The 16165-nt window shown below is 47.7% G+C and overlaps 1 non-coding gene across 1 annotated transcript; it reads right to left on the bottom strand.

Moving 5' to 3' along the window:
- Positions 1-15446: 15446 nt before the first annotated feature.
- On the bottom strand, positions 15447-15608 carry LOC112446136 (U1 spliceosomal RNA). The gene has a single exon (XR_003034207.1). It is a non-coding gene; the product is annotated as a U1 spliceosomal RNA (small nuclear RNA).
- Between the last annotated feature and the right edge of the window lie 557 nt (positions 15609-16165).

Raw genomic sequence — 16165 nt, 5'->3', positions numbered from 1 at the left:
TCACACTGCTTATTTAACTTATATGCAGAGTACATCATGAGAAATGCTGGGCTGGAAGAAGCACAAGCTGGAATCAAGATTGCTGGGAGAAATATCAGTAACCTCAGATATGCAGATGACACCATCCTTATGGCAGAAAGAGAAGAGGAATTAAAAAGCCTCTTGATGAAAGTGAAAGAGGAGAGCGAAAAAGTTGGCTTAAAGCTCAACATTCACAAAACAAAGATCACGGCATCTGGTCCCATCACTTCATGGGAAATAGATGGGGAAACAGTAGAAACAGTGTCGTACTTCATTTTCTTGGGCTCCAAAATCACTGCAGATGGTGACTGCAGCCATGAAATTAAAAGACACTTACTCCTTGGAAGGAAAGTTATGACCAACCTAGATAGCATATTCAAAAGCAGAGACGTTACTTTGCCAACAAAGGTCCGTCTAGTCAAGGCTATGGTTTTGCCAGTGGTCATGTATGGATGTGAGAGTTGGACTGTGAAGAAAACTGAGCACCGGAGAATTGATACTTTTGAACTGTGGTGTTGGAGAAGACTCTTGAGAGTCCCTTGGACTGCAAGGAGATCCAACCAGTCCATTCTAAAGGAGATCTGTCCTGGGTGTTCTTTGGAAGGAATGATGCTAAAGCTGAAACTTCAGTACTTTGGCCACCTCATGCGAAGGGTTGACTCATTGGAAAAGACTCTGATGCTGGGAGGGATTGGGGGCAGGAGGAAAAGGGGATGACAGAGGATGAGATGGCTAGATGGCATCACGGACTCGATGGACGTGAGTTTGAGTGAACTCCGGGAGTTGGTGATGGACAGGGAGGCCTGGCGTGCTGCGATTCATGGGGTCGCAAAGAGTCAGACACGACTGAGCAACTGAACTGAACTGAACTGAGAAGACTAATACAACTATTAACCAGCCAGCATCAAAGGATTACCTCCAGCCTGGGTCCCAGCCTCTAAAAGACATTAGAAAATCACCTACTTCCAGTCCCAATTCCAGCCCCTGTTATCTGAGACCCTGATGGTTCCCCCAAGCCAAGGAATTATCATAAGAAAAGGTCTAGAACCTGATGAAGAGAAATGGGGGTCAAGGGTTTCTCTTTCTGGCCTTGAAGGACTTGCAGGTCATCCAAATTCATGGTCCTCATAGGTAATTTACAGTTCTAGATGATCAAAGGATGGTTGACATCTCTTGCTTGGGATGGGTGACATTTTGCAGGTAACATAGTTTTAATTGACATCTTCACCCTAAGACTAACTATCATGCCTCCTGCAGGAGCTGGGGTGGGGAGGGGGGTTGAGATTCTCTCCTCACTGTCTAGCACAGTGATCAGAAAAAGAGAGATTAAATTTGCCCCAGCCATGGGACTTCCTTGGCAGATTAGTGGTTAGGGCTCCATGCTTCCACTGCAGGAGGCACGGGTTCAATCCCTGGTTGGGGAACTGGGATCTCGTAGGCTGTGCACAGTCAAAAAATAAAAAATTGCCCAGCCAACAGGAAGTTCTTGCACAACTTGAAGAAAAGCAGCTCAGCTCAGAAAAAGTGTCTCTGTCTGACCCTGAGAGAGGGAGGATCCAGGAAAAGCTAAGCAGAAGGGAAACTGTGGAGGGAAAGTGTGCTGAGGCATCCTAGTATCTGTCATGTTCATCTTCAGATGCAAGCACAGATGATCCAAGTTCAAGGGACTCACCACTCAATGGAAAGATGTTCAAGGTCACTTCGAAAGGAGCGCATGTGGGAGGGAAGGTATTATTGCAGCCAGCTTTGCAAAACACAGCCTGCCACTGAGCAGTCACTGGGGAAAAAAAAAGAATTGAAGAGCTAAACTTACACTTGTTGTTGTTCAGTCACCAAGTCAGTTCTGACTCTTTGAGACACCATAGACTGCAGCTCACCAGGCTTCTCTGTCCCTCACCATCTCCTGGAGTTTGCCCAAGTTCATGTCCAGTTAATTGGTAATACTATCTAACCATCTTATCCTCTGTCACCCTCTTCTCCTTCGGCCTTCAATCTTTCCCAGCATCAGGGTCTTTTCCAGTTCGCATCAGGTGGCCAAAGTATTGAAGCTTCAGCTTCAGCATCAGTCCTTCCGAACAATATTCAGGGTTGAGTTTCTTTAAGATTGACTGGTTTGATCTCCTTGCTTCCCAAGGGATACTCAAGAGTCATCCGCAGCAGCACAGTTTGAAAGCATCAGTTCTTCAGCGCTCAGCCTTCTTTACAGTCCAACTCTCACCCCTGTACATGACACTTAGGAATTAGTAAATGGTAAGGTTCAGAGTTACTTCCTCCCAGGTGTAATAGGACTTTTTTCTGGGACGTCACGCAAGTCTTGATAATAGAGGAAGGAAGCATTGAAGAAACAGGGATAGATTTTGAAGTATTTTCCCAGGGATGCTTTAATCCCTCCACTCAGGATGTCAGCTCTGTGCAAGGAGCTTCCCTCTTCTCCCCAGTTCCTGGGCAGTCACTTCACCTTGGACAAATGGTCAGCTCAACTGGCCTCTAGAGTCACATGGCCACTCCTTCGCTCGACTGATCCTGGAATTTCCCTGTCTGTTGGCTCTGCTCAGAGGTCCTCTGCTGCTCAACGGCTTCTCCTAGACCTCACACTTCTTCTGCATCCACTACTCCCTCATCACCTTCTTCCAAGTCCGCTTGAATGGTGCACGTGGCCACGGCAGCTGATATTGCTCCCACAGCCCCCCAGGGGCATTCCCCTTGCCTGGTCAATGAGTCATGCAAAACTGGCCTTGGTCTCTAAAACTGATGTGAAAGAGAAAGCCCAAGATCTAGCAATGAGCCACGGTGGTTGTATGGGGGAAACACACACACACCACTCACCTTCTCTCTTGCCTTCATCTCGGGGGCCTCGCCTCAGATCAGAGCAGCTCTGGATGAGGTGGAACTCACAGTTCTCCCTTCACACAGTAACCCTTGGTGACTTTATGTAGATGGTGGGTTTGTAGTGTGGTACACCAGAGCCTTTGAACAAATCCACGCTTCTCAAATCAATGGACGTTCCCATCCCCAGTGACTCACTTGCCCACTGGTGGACTTAATTAACCAGCTACTGAAAACCTCAAAGTGCTTCTGTGAGAAGAGTGTTTGTGTTGATAAGCACTGGGATTGACGTCACATAAGAACAAATATTGAGGGCACAGCATGTGCTGGGTATACTTCAAGGCCTTGGGGAATCAGTAGTGAATAAAGCAATGTCTTTTCTTCATGGAATTTATATTCTAGATAATATAAATAAGCACATGTCACATGTGGATAGGCTTTGTTAAGAAAGCTAAGACAGTAGATGGCAGAGTAGATGACAAGAGAATGGTGTGTTGGGGAGAAGGGGACCTCAGAGAACAAATGGGGTGATGTATGAACAGAAGTCCAAATGCAGTGGAGTAAGCCACGAAGTGCCTGGGTAAGGAACATTCCAGAAAGCAGAAGATACAAAGGCCCTGAAGTGGGATCATGATTGGGGTTTACGATGAGCAGAGAAGAGGCCAGGGCATCTGGGTCAAAACAAAGGGAGTGGGGAAGGAAAAGGGAGGGCCATAGTGATGGTGCAGGGCCACAGCACTTGGGATTCTGTGGTCTTCAGAACGTCCTGTCCCTGGGGTTAGGGAAGCCAGAGGGCCCTCTTCTGTTTGAGGGTCAGAGTCCTCCCGTAATGATTTTGGCATCATCATCTCTAATAGGCTCATGGACAAAGCAGAATCCTCTCCAAGTCTGCATTTGTTTTTCCTTGTTTTCCTTGTATTTCCTGTGAGCAAGAACCTTCGCACCTGTCCTTCTGTGTAAATACAAGAGCCACTTAGGCAAAGGAGTCATGTACCACAAAGTCAGAGAGAATGAGAGTGGGGAGCAGAATAGAAAAAGAGAAGGGTCAGAGACACATTTTTTCACCAGTGGAGATATGAGCACCCAATGCCTCATTTAAAGAACAACCAAAAAAAAAACACTGGGAAGGAAGGAGAGAGGGGCAAGGTAAAGGTAGAGAATTAAGAAGCACAAACTACTGTGTATAAAATAAATACGCTACAAGGATATACTGCACAGCATAGGAAAGTATAGTCATTATTTTAGAATAACTTTAAATGGTGTATAACCTATAAAATATTGAATTGCAGTCTTGTACACTTGAAATATATAATATTATAAATCAACTATTCTTCAATTTTAAAAATTGATCAGTTAAAACCAACCACTGCAAACATTAACGACATCTCTGGCAAATCTTTCTTCTGTGTTTATCAAGAAGTAGCACATGTTCAGTTCATCAGCACTTGGCTACTTACTGGTCTTCGGGGAAGCACCATCTCTGGTGAGATATGACTCCATGGCCCCCTGCATCTGTTCTGCAGGCAGCTTGAAGGAGGGCCTCTAAAACATATAGCCCTAGATTCAGGAAGTTTTAGTGGACTGTGCACTGGTCAGCGTGGGTCCCATTGGCCAGGAGGCTGAGCACATGGCTAAGGAGTGGGGATATCCCACTGCACCACTAGCCCAGGTCTGGTTCTGGGAGCCACACCTCCAGGGAGACACTGGAAAACTCATGTCCACAGGAGAATAACCAGAATGGTGAAAAGTCTGGAAACCTCATCATATCAGGCATGATTAAAGAAACTGGTCATGTTTAGCAAGAACAGAAAACTCAGAAGGCCAATATCTGAAGAGCTCTCACAGAAGCCTGGTTGTGTAAGTGAACACATGGAACATGTCTCTGTGAGGCAGATACTGACTCATATGAATAATAGGATCTTAAACCTGGAAGGAAACTTTGTGGTTACTCAGTTCAAGTTTTTCATTTCTCAGGTGGAAAACCAAGACTCAGAGAGACTGTTACTCCCTAGAGTCATATAACTGGTAGGTGGCAGAGTCAGAGCTAGCTTTAGGTTATCTAAACCAGCCGAGCCCCTTACCTGCACCATACTCCCAGGGAAGAACTTAATAACAAATGGAGAAATCCAAACATGAAATGATCTGTTCCAATGAACATGCTTAAGCAGAAACCGTCTCAGAGTAATATTATAGACCAGAGACTTCTCAGACGAGGTGGGAAGTTGCATTAGATTGGGAATGACAAATATATAGTACATATATCCAGACTTCTGCTTTCTGTGACCATGTCAAATCCAGAGAATTAATTATGACACACTTTTCCCACTGAATCTTCATGCAACACTCATGTAACTCTGACCAATCAATTGAAGCTGGAAGCCAAGATGCCATTCCTGCCCTAGACAAACCATAGGATCCTCCCAACAACATTAAGTTCCTCCCAGTCTTAAGAATGAATTCTAAGTTAATGAATGAGTAAACAGTGGGGAAAATGCACGATGAAAGGATTCCACCAAGGTGTCAAAAACAAGCCATACTTCCTATAAAGAATAGTTACTCCAGCTTGCCTGCTTCTGCCATTTTGCTAAGTAAGTGCTCAGGAAATGCATCAGAACTGAAAAAAAGGAGAAATAGGTCAAAAATAGTAATGCTATTGGCAGGAAAGCACAAAACAACAGGATACCAGCCAAATAAGCGAATGCAATACATACAGCAGTTAAAACATCACATTCTTCAAAATATTTAAGAATAAAGGGATGCTATCTTCAGAAGCAAGCAGCAGAAACCAACTCTGGTTCTAACTAAGGCAGGAAAAGGAATTTATTAAAAACTTCTGGGTAACTCAGTGTCATAGTCAGTTTAAGCTGCTATAAAAGAACATGACAGTCTAGGTGGCTTATAAACACTAGAAACTGATTTATGTTTCTGAAGGCGGGGAAGACCAAGATCAAGACACCAGCAGATTCAGTGTCTGGTGAGAGCCAGAGTCCTGAGTCACAGACAGCAGTCTTCTTGCTGGGCCCTCACATGGCAGAAAGGGTGAGGGATCTCTCTGGGGTCTCTTTTTAGGGGCACTAATTCTATTCCTGAATGGTCAACACACTCCAGTATTTTTGCCTGGAAAATCCCATGGACAGAGGAGGCTGGTGGGCTACAGTCCATGGTGTCCCAAAGGGTCAAATATGACTGATCACACATGCATGGTTTTGTTCCTGAGGGTTCCATCCTCAGGACCTAATCACCTCCCAAACTTCTCACCTCCAAATACCATCACACTAGGGATTAGATTTCAGCACACGAATTTGGAGGAATATAAACATTCAGCCCACTCAGAGAACTAAAGAAAATCCTGACCAACCTGGCCGTGGAAAGGATGAAGCCAGGAGGCCTTGGAGAGCGCAGGCCTCAGGACCACCTCCTTAGGCACTACCATGGAGTAAATCTGTCCTGTTTTCTGTTCCTGTGTTACTCGCTGAAGATTAAAACTCCCAACAAGAGTGAGCTGGCCTTGGTTCTGGGGCAAAGGGCCAGTTCTTCTATGCTTCCAAGTTCTGGTATGAAATCCCATTAGTCCAAGATTTCTAGCCTTCCAGGCCATTTGGAAAGTATAGGTAGGTGTCAAAGGAAGAAGCTAGGACATGTTTTATGTAACTATTTGTTAGCCTTATTTATCATTATAAAAGTTAACAGTGGGCCTGAATATGGGGACCCCCCTCACTGGACTTTTTTTTCTATTTATTTATTTACTTATTTATTTGCTGTGCCGGCTCTTAGTTGCAGATGGCAGGCTCTAGTTCCCTGACCAGGGATTGAACTCAGGGCTCCTGCATTGGGAGCTCAGAGTCTTAGCCACTGGACCACAATCATTTTTTTTCTGTCGTGATTCCCATCCAGCTCCTGAAGTGAGACCCTCCGCCTGCCGCCCCATGATGAACAGCAAGCCCCAGCTCACACTGCAGCACAGAATCAAACTGTTCTGGAATCATGTGGGGGAACAACAGCCCCTAATTTCCTGCAAGACTGAGCCGTGTGTCTCCAGCTCATCACTCAGCACCTCTCTCCTGGGCAGCTTCCATGCTAGAGATGCTGGGAATACAGCTGTGAGTAGGACAGACAGAGAGTTCCGCATCCAGGAAGCTTCCATCTAATTGAGAGAGAGAGATGAAACAAACACACACAAATATTTAATTAAAACTGTGCTGAGCTCTAGAGAGAAAAAGAACTGAACATTGTGAGCAAGAATAATGAAGGAGAAGAATAGAGCTGGTAAGGGGCAACCCCCAGGGCCCTGTCTGAGGAGGGACATTCCCTCTGAGACCGGCATGGACAGTACTTAGTGATGCAAAGTAGGGAGGTCCTCCACGCAGAGGATAAGAGAGCAGAGGTCCTTCTAGAAAGACCTTGGCACATATGAACGTCTGAAGGACGGAGGGTAATGAGCAAGGGGGACTCTGGGAGAAGCAACAGAGATCAGAGCATGCAGGGTCTGGTAGGACATGGTAATATTTAAAATTTAATTCTTAAAGTAAAAGGAGGCCACTGAAGAGTTTTAAGAAGGGAAATGACATAATCAGACTTACATTAATCAGACTTACATTTTTAAAAGCTCCCTCTGGGGGCCTTGTGAAGAATGGATTGCAGGGACGGGGCGGGGCGCGGGTGGGGAGTGGTTTTGGGGGGAGGAGGGTGAATGCGGGAAGATGAAGTTAGTGCAGGGATCCTGGCAAAATGTGATGACAGCTTGGAATTGAGGTGCACAAGCGTAGTGGGGGAGAAGTGGATGGACTAGAGAAATATCTAGGAGCTAGAACAGACAAAGTGTGTGAAAAGCGTTAATAGCTCAGTCGTGTCCGACTCTGTGCAACCCCATGGACTGTAGCTCACCAGGCTCCTCTGTCCATGGGATCTCCCAGGCAAGAATACTGGAGTGGGTAGCCATCCCTTCTCCAGGGGATCTTCCCAACCCAGGGATTGAACCTGGGTTCCCCACATTGCGGGCAGATTCTTTTCTGTGTGAGCCACCACAAGATTTGGGGATATGTGAGGGGTACTTGGGCAGGATGTCAGACCTGAGGAACAAGGCAGGTAGAGGCGCCACTTACCCAAACTGGGAATACAGAAAGAAGGGTAAGTTTTAGGGGGAAGTTAATTGTCCCTAAATTATCAGGGAATAGGACTTTAAAAGGAACAAGACATTTGGAGGCTGAACAATGTATTGTGTGAAATCATGTGAAAATAGAATGCTCAAATGTAGGTAATTTCAAACAATGCAACCTTATAATTTAAATGTAAATCGATTTAAGGAAGAGAAGCCATTGACCCCTCTTCCCTGGATCCACTCCCTCTCAGGACAGCTGTTTCATGCCTGTAATTAGTAAATTTCTCCATTCAGATCCAGAATTACATTCTAGACCCCAACACAAACCTGAGGTTGTAGGGACGGTAAGACATCTCAGGCAGACAGGGCCTCCCACAGCACGCTCGGCACAAACTGCCCTGGCTGATCCTGTCCTTGTTTGCTTCTCTGCCACCTGGCCTGAGTCCTGCCTACTCACCCCAGAAAGCCCTGAAACATTCGAGACTCGAGGTTGATAATGATGAGGGTGAGCTGGAGATACCTCACTGGCCATGAGGGGCCACCCTGGACCCCAACATTCTCTGAATGCAACCCACCCCACAGCATTCAGAGTCCAATCTAGATTGTCCAGGGAGAGCCCCAGTGAGGTCTCAGGGGAGCCCTTCCAAGAAGAGCCAGTGTCCTGGTCAGAGAAGAGCAGCTCACCACAGGAGTCATTGCCAGACACCATGATTGTCCTGCAGAGATCAGTCTTGACAACCTGCTCAGGGCATCCTTTTGTGAGGGCAGTGGAGGGTGAAGCGAGGGGTGCCCAGGAAAGGGGACTTGGAGAGGAGCCCCCTCAGATCAGGCTGGCTGGGGAAAGGAGAGCTTCCCGGGATGGAGACCGGTGCCTGCCAGCAGGGGGCTCTCGGCCCCAGAGTTGAAGCAAGGTCAAAGCAGAGATCATCATTGGGTACCTAGTGCTCTGAACCTGGAATGATTCTTATCTTTCCGAAGGGCCAGTGGGTACCTAGGCAGAGGGAGGACAAGGCCAAGAGTCGGGGGCAGCATGAGTCAGGGCCTTGGGCCGGGAGAGGAGGGCACTAGTGGTCTGCTGTGCACCGTCCCTTGAAGCTGTGGCCATCTGGTCATCACCGACCGTGGTAAAAATCCTTCCCCTGACTCACAGTCTCCTATGAGGCTGTCTGAGCACCCAGTCTGAGGGACACACAAACGTCTCATCACCAAGTTGCCTCTTTCTCGGGAACCAACATGGCTTTAATGCTGCCGTCAGAGCACAGCCCCATTCCTGGAGAACTGAGTCAGCCAAGTCCTTTATGCTAAAGCTAAGAAGAATGTCAGGGAAGTCTGGGGAAGATGGAGAGGAAGCTGGAGTGTTGGACAGATGAGGCTTCGTGGTCATTTTCAGCAGAAGACGTAAGGGTCCTCAGTCTGGAGCACGGAAGAGGGCACACCCCTTACCGGGGAGCATACCAGCTGACACACACACCCCACCTCCCCTGTCCCCCAGCCCCGCCCTGGGAGTCCTTAAGATGAGATGACTCAGCAATTAGCAGCCCCAGCCCACACCCTCCATTCCAGACAGACCCACCTTTGCCTGTCCCTGAATCCGACGAGCTCGTGCACTTTGATCATTTTTGCAGGTTCTTCCCCTACCTCCCAGACTAGAATATATCCCTTTATCCACCTTGTTCTCCAGTCGAAGTTCTGAAGTCCAGCCCTAGGCCCTCCTTCTCTAAGAAACCCTCCTTCAAGGGATCTCAGAGTATCACCTCTCCCAGCTTTGCATGAAGCTGGATCAATAATCATGCGCCTCACTCTGCAATTTTTCCAAATGGATTAATGATCTCCCTAGGGAGGCTGGGAGACCCTGGGAGGGTCAGGTTTAATGCCCTGGTCCCATCACCGACACACAGTAAGCTGTAATGCGCTAAGTGGCTAACGCAGAAGCTGGGGACATACAGGTGGACAAAAGTGACCATGCTTCAGACAGCCCCTCAGCAAGGAAGCCAAACGTGTCCAACTGGAAGATTCTGTATCACCCTGGCTTCTCCATTGAGAGTAAGTGCAAGTGAAAAGCGGGAGAAGCAGGGGGATGCATGGAGTCACTATTGCTGTAACCCAGGCAGGAGATGATGGTGGCTGGGGGTCGGCAGGTAACAGTGGTGGACGAGAGGCTGGTCAGAAGTCGGATCCACTCTGAAGGGAGACAGTTCCTCAGATGGGATGTGTTGGGGAGACAGGTGAGTGTAAGAAAGGTTTTAAGAAAAGACATACTGGCTATCAACTGCAGTGGGCAAGATGCTGGGGGAAGTGGATCAGGGGCAGGGTTTGGGGCATGCTGAGTTTGAGATGTCTGTTACATATCTAAGTAGGTAGGGGAGTGTGCATTGTGGGAGAGAGGCCTGGCCTGGGTGGATAAATTTGAGTTTTATAGGCATATCAATTTTATTTACATATTTGGGGTATACTATTTTTTATTAACATTATTTTTCAGACAATGACTCTAAGTATATACTGGCCAGACACTCAGATTTGATATAAAGATAAATGGACAGGCAGTTCTCAAGGTACAATGTATGCAACAATTAGAGACAATCTGCTGCTGCTGCTGCTGCACACTCAGGAGCAGCAGTATAGGGACAAGCTATGCAAATGAAGGAAAGACCCCAGCCATTCAGGACTAAACAGAGGTCATTGGGCATATCCATTTTAGATGGATGGATAGATAGAAAGGTAGCGGCCAACTGGGAGATGATTCCCACCCTCCTTCGTCACTTTCTCTAACTGAGTGATACATTCCTAGAAAGGCTAATGGGTACTGAAAGGAAGGAATCTTATTTCCCCACAGGAACAATGTTATCATTGCAGATCAGGCTCCTGCCCAAGAACCTGTTGCTCAGTTTTTTAATGGCAGCAATCTATCTCCACAAGTCCTTAATAAACTGAACGGGAAGCCTGCACACTGTATAGGAAAGAGCTTCCTAAGGAGCCTGTTAGTCCAAGGAACTGGGGCAGCTTGACCTGTTCAGCAGAGCCATGCCAGATGTCCACTTGCCCTGGACCAGAGATTTCCCAGGTCCTGCCTGACTCTGCTTATTGGCTTCCAGGCCCTTTTAGGGAGGACAGTTTTCACATGCACTTTTGGGAAGGATCTGGGGGATATTTGTGGCTTTTTCCATCATGTGCCCATGAAGTCATCGGGGGCATTGGCTATTGTCACCCCAAGTTGGGGGAGGAGTTGATTTTCTGTCTGATAGTCATCCATCACACTAAGTTCAAGGAAGGTCAGCTCATGGAGAGGTTCTGAACTCTTGAAAGGAGCAGATGTTGAGAAAAGAGGTGACACAGCCCTGACCTCAGTGGAAGCCTAATCTGATGGAGGCGAGAGGATGCAGGAAATTCCCAGGACAGGGCAGAGAAAGCAAAGTCAACACCACTTCCCTTTATCTGGGAGACTGCCATCATAGAACAGGACATAGTTAGGGCGCCTTTCTGAAGAACTGATGCAGGATGAGAAAGAGGATGTGAGAGGAGGAGAGGGTTACAGGCAAGGAAAACAGCCTCTACCAAAGGACTGAGTCCAGGTGGGGGTTGGGGCTGTAGCTGGGGTTGGGAGCTGAATCCGAGCATTGAGCATTGCAAGGGGAGCCACTTGCAAGTTCAGGCAAGTCACAGCAGGGAGGGCAGGCACCCCATGGCTGCAAGTGGCATCCAGGCAGAAGGTGGGCAGCGGGGAGGGGTGCCCTGACCAGGAGGTGTCTGTGGGGCCTGACAGGCAGCAAGCGGGGCCTGTAGTGCACAAAAGGGGCTCTATTTCAAGATGGAGCTGATTCTCCCAAAAATGTTGAAGAAAATCTCCGTGCCCTCTGCTGGGAGGGTACCTCCTCAGCTTTGGGAGAGCTGGGTGAATACTCTGCGGGAGGGGCCATCAGGTCAGTCCTCCAAGGGGCGCCACAGTCGGCACCGGGCCCAGGGAGGCAGTTGATGTGGCCTGATCCCCAGGAGCTGCGAGCAGGCAGAGGTGAAAGGTCACAGAGGCCACACCCTGGTCCCGGGAGGCGGCGCTGAGAATCCTGGCAGCTCATCCTCAGGCCTGGCTCGGGCCTGCTGAGCTTGTGTTTCAGGTGCTTCCTGTTATTATTAGCATCACTATTGCTCAGGAGGATTGCCGTCAATATTAATATATGCACACGTGTTCCAGGATTCAGAGGCCAGGCCTGGTTCTCCTGCTTTACTACTCGCTGGGCCCTGGGCTGCTCACCTAATCCCCTAGATGCTGAGCATCTCCAGATTCAATCCCAAGGCTTCTCCTCACTCTTTCCCCCTCCTTGTGGACCTCCCACTACCTCAGCCTCCAACCTTGACCTCTGTGTGGTTAAATCGCTGCCTCCGGGTCTGCCCTCCTCTGAAATTACACATTGAGGACTAGGGGCTTGGGATCAACCATTTGCAGAGCCCCTACTCTGTTGTGTCCGACTCTTTGCGACCGCATGGACCATACAGTCCATGGAATTCTCTAGGCCAGAAGACTGGAGTGGGTAGCCTTTCCCTTCTCCAGAGGAGCTTTTCAACCCAGAGATCCAACCCAGGTCTCCCACATTGTGGGGAGACTCTTTACCAGCTGAGCCACAAGGGAAGCCCAAGAATACTGGAGTAGGTAGCCTATCCCTTCTCCACTGGATCTTCCCAGGAATTGAACCAGGGTCTCCTGCATTGCAGGCAGATTTTTTTTACCAACTGAGCTATGAGGGAAGCCCCTACTATGTACCAGGCTCTGTTAAAACCATGTCACACAAAATAGCCTCTTACTATTCCATTTCACAGATGAAGAAACTGAGCTTTGGGAACTTATTAATAATAAGGAACCCAGGTCTGTCTGACTCCAAAACTAGGGCTTTTTCTTATGTTGTTGTTGTTCAGCTGCTTAGTTGTGTCCAACTCTTTGCGACCCCATAAACTACAATACATCAGGCGTCACCAACTTCTGGGGTTTGCTCAAACTCATGTCCATTGAGTCAGTGATGCTGTTCAACCATCTTATCCTCTGTTGTCCCCTTCTCCTCCTGCCCTTGATCTTCCCAACATCAGCTCTTTACATCAGGTAGCCAAGGTACTGGAGTTTCAACTTCAGCATCAGTCCTTCCAATGAATATTTAGGGTAGATTTCCTTCAAACAAGGATTGACTTGTTTGATTTCCCTGCTGTCCAAGGGACTCTCAAGAGTCTTCTCCAACACCACATACGTGGACATGACTAAATCACAAATATTTACTACACGTTTTCTTCCTCCTTCCTTTCTTTCTTTTCTCCCCAAGCTAGCCAGTATGGGTCCACCATCACCTCAAACTCAGTTGCTACAAAAATAAGCTCGACAGTTTCACCTTCACCCTCCTCTGCTAAGTGTCCTGCCTTTGTCAAGGGCTTTGGTCTCCTCCCTAACAGTGTTCCATCCTCTGTCCTTCTAAAATACATCTGGAATAAAATAAGTAAAATAAAATAAATCCAGGAAGGCTGCTGAGGGCAATGGCCACAGGTGGCAGATGGGTGGCGGGAGGCTGTTTTGTCCGCTCCCTGCTGGCAGGCAGTGACCTGGCCCATGTTCTTCTAGATCCTCCAAAACCACCACCATCTCCTCACCTGCACAGTCCCATGTCTCTCAACGCTCTTTGCCGTTCAGCGTGTTCTTCTAATGTAACTGCAAGGAACTAAATGGAATCCATTTTGTTTCCACACAGCAGGAATAAATTAAATGAGTCCTCCAGATGGACTGGATGGAGGAAGAGCATGAACTCCAGAGCCTCACCCGAGGCTCCCTTGGGAAGCAGAGGGGGCAGGGCTAAACCTCCAAAAGAATGCTGCCTAAGCTGTGATTGAGTAATTAGCTCTTCAAACCCCTTTGTTTCCAGCAAAGCAGGGGAAACAATTAATCCCTCCATAGAGTCACGCAGTGTGACTGGGCCTAGAGTAATTGAAATGTAATGGGGCAGCAAGCATAGTTATTCTACCAGAAGCACAGAAGAAAAACCACTGGGGTTTCACACAGTTACGTTTTCGGGACATAATAGAGGATGAGTAGAGAATGACTTCCTAAAACCTGAATAAGAGGATCAGAGAGGGAACGGACTCAGGAAGGACTCAGGATGTCCCGTGAGTAGATTTCTCAGGGTTGGAGAGCCATTCACGGAAGATATGTGGATGGGAAGTTATGTTGTTGATGGTTACCAAGGACACATAAACTGTCTGAGTAATTTTTCATTGACTAGAGAAACTAGAATTCAGTTTTGGCAAGGCTGGGATGCCAAAAGGCAGAACTAGGAAGTGGGTGCTCTGTGTGTCTCTGGAAAAAAAGAGAAAACTTGAGACTGCACTTAAGATTCCCTCGCTTGAAGCAACATTTGTGTGCACAGCCCTCTGCCAGCTTGCAGATATGGTCTGCCTAAGTTTGGCAAGTCAGTTGTTAAATGCAACCATTATTAAAAATAAAAGTATAAAAATTTACAATTAAATGAATTCTGCTGAGACACAGGAGATAAGCATTCAAAATTCACCCTATCCCAATTAGTCTGCTACAGTTCATGACTGTCTTAATTCTTGAGGTTATTTACTTCTGCAGAGATGGTGTGATAGTGTACATTTCTCCTGACTCCACTGCAAGGACATCACATCGGCAGCCTGAAGTCAGCCATGGTGGGGGAGTTTACATCAGGGCAATAGCAAATGATACACATTAGGGCCTTTTGGCCCCCAACATGCTCAACTTCACTCCCAAAACCACTCGTAAACATTTACCACCATAAATGTTCTCCAATACTGACAAGGTTTCAAGCAGGAGAAATGAAAAAGCCCAAAGTGTCCCTGAAGCAAAACCTTCAGAGCAGAAACTCCCATCCTTTCTCATCCAGAGGTGATGAGTACAGTGATCATTTATTTAGGGATTTAGGAACTTCCTGGGCTTCCCTGTTGAGTCACCCTGCCGAAAGTTGTTTCCAAAGTCTCTCTAAAATCTCTTACTGCTTCTTAATGAGCTTTTCTTGCCAGCACCTTGTTGTTCTCACCCTTCAAAGGAAGGCTAAGTCTGAGCATGGCTCCCTGGTTCCTGGAATGGGGAAGATGATGTCATTCAACACAACCTGCACAGCTGGCTGCCTCTGTACCTCACTTCCTTGCAGGGAGCTGAGCTGGAGGGTCTCAGACTGGGAGAGCCCTCCCCAAATCACCCTATTCAATCCCCAGCCTAAGGGCAAAAATGTGCCAGGCCCAGCATCCTACAGTTCTATGAACAAATCATCCTACAGGTGCTGTTAAATGTCTCCAAATAAATGAGGAAGAGATGGTTCCTGCAGTTCTCTGCTCCCCTCACTTAGTCCCCTTACTCCCTCCCCTTGTGTCCCCATCCATCCTCAAGAATCCCCACCTCCCCCCCAACCCCACCCTCCATCCCCCCACCCCCACTCTAAGACATCTCTCCCTGGCTCCCTCTGTTCCACCATCATCTCTCCTTTCTTTTGTTTTTCTTCAGGAGAAAGTGTGAATGCAGTCCCCCCCAGCACAAATTATGCCATCGAGTTTCCCACATTTGAGTAAATCACAGGGGCAGCACATCCCGAGTGCAATGGGTGAGCCTCGCCCTGGAAAAACCACCTTCATGATCACGGTGTGGCCCCTGCCAGGTAAGTGTCATCTCTCCTTTCTCTTCCCAAACTCTATCAAGGCAGAACCAGAGACGCCATTACCCTTTTGCAAGTACCCAAGCCAACAAGAAAGGTTTCCTAGTTACGTACAACCAAGCAAGGTTTCAGAGCTTCCTCTATCAACAAACTCCGAGGTCCATCCATTCCCCACAGTTCACATGGCCACAGGGTAGAAGCAGAAAGACTTCAGGAGCCCAGCTTCTCCTTAAGAGAAAAAAAGGCAAAAAAAAAAAAAAAGACAAAGAAAAGGAAGTGCTATGCTCTCAGAGGCAGGTGGCTGGACAGAAGCAGGTAGAGCAGAGTGACCTTGAAGTACTATTATTGTCCTCAGAAGACCCTCAACCCCTAAACCAGGCACAGCTCCAGTCGTGTGCCTGTTGCAATCATCCAGCGTGGAGTACAGCCACTTGGTCCATTAGAGGCAGCTGAATTGAGAATGTGATGCTTAGGGCTCACGAAGAGTAGCACTTGGACCAAGGGATAAAAACAATGCGGGGACCCAATTTGAGTTCAACAGGAGAAACATATCTCTGACAGGCAGAGG

The sequence above is a fragment of the Bos taurus genome, chromosome 3, assembly GCF_002263795.3.
Source record: "Bos taurus isolate L1 Dominette 01449 registration number 42190680 breed Hereford chromosome 3, ARS-UCD2.0, whole genome shotgun sequence".
Classification (NCBI taxonomy): Eukaryota; Metazoa; Chordata; class Mammalia; order Artiodactyla; family Bovidae; genus Bos; species Bos taurus.
The sequence above is the reverse complement of the archived record's forward strand: the minus strand, read 5'-3'. Positions and strand labels throughout refer to the sequence as shown.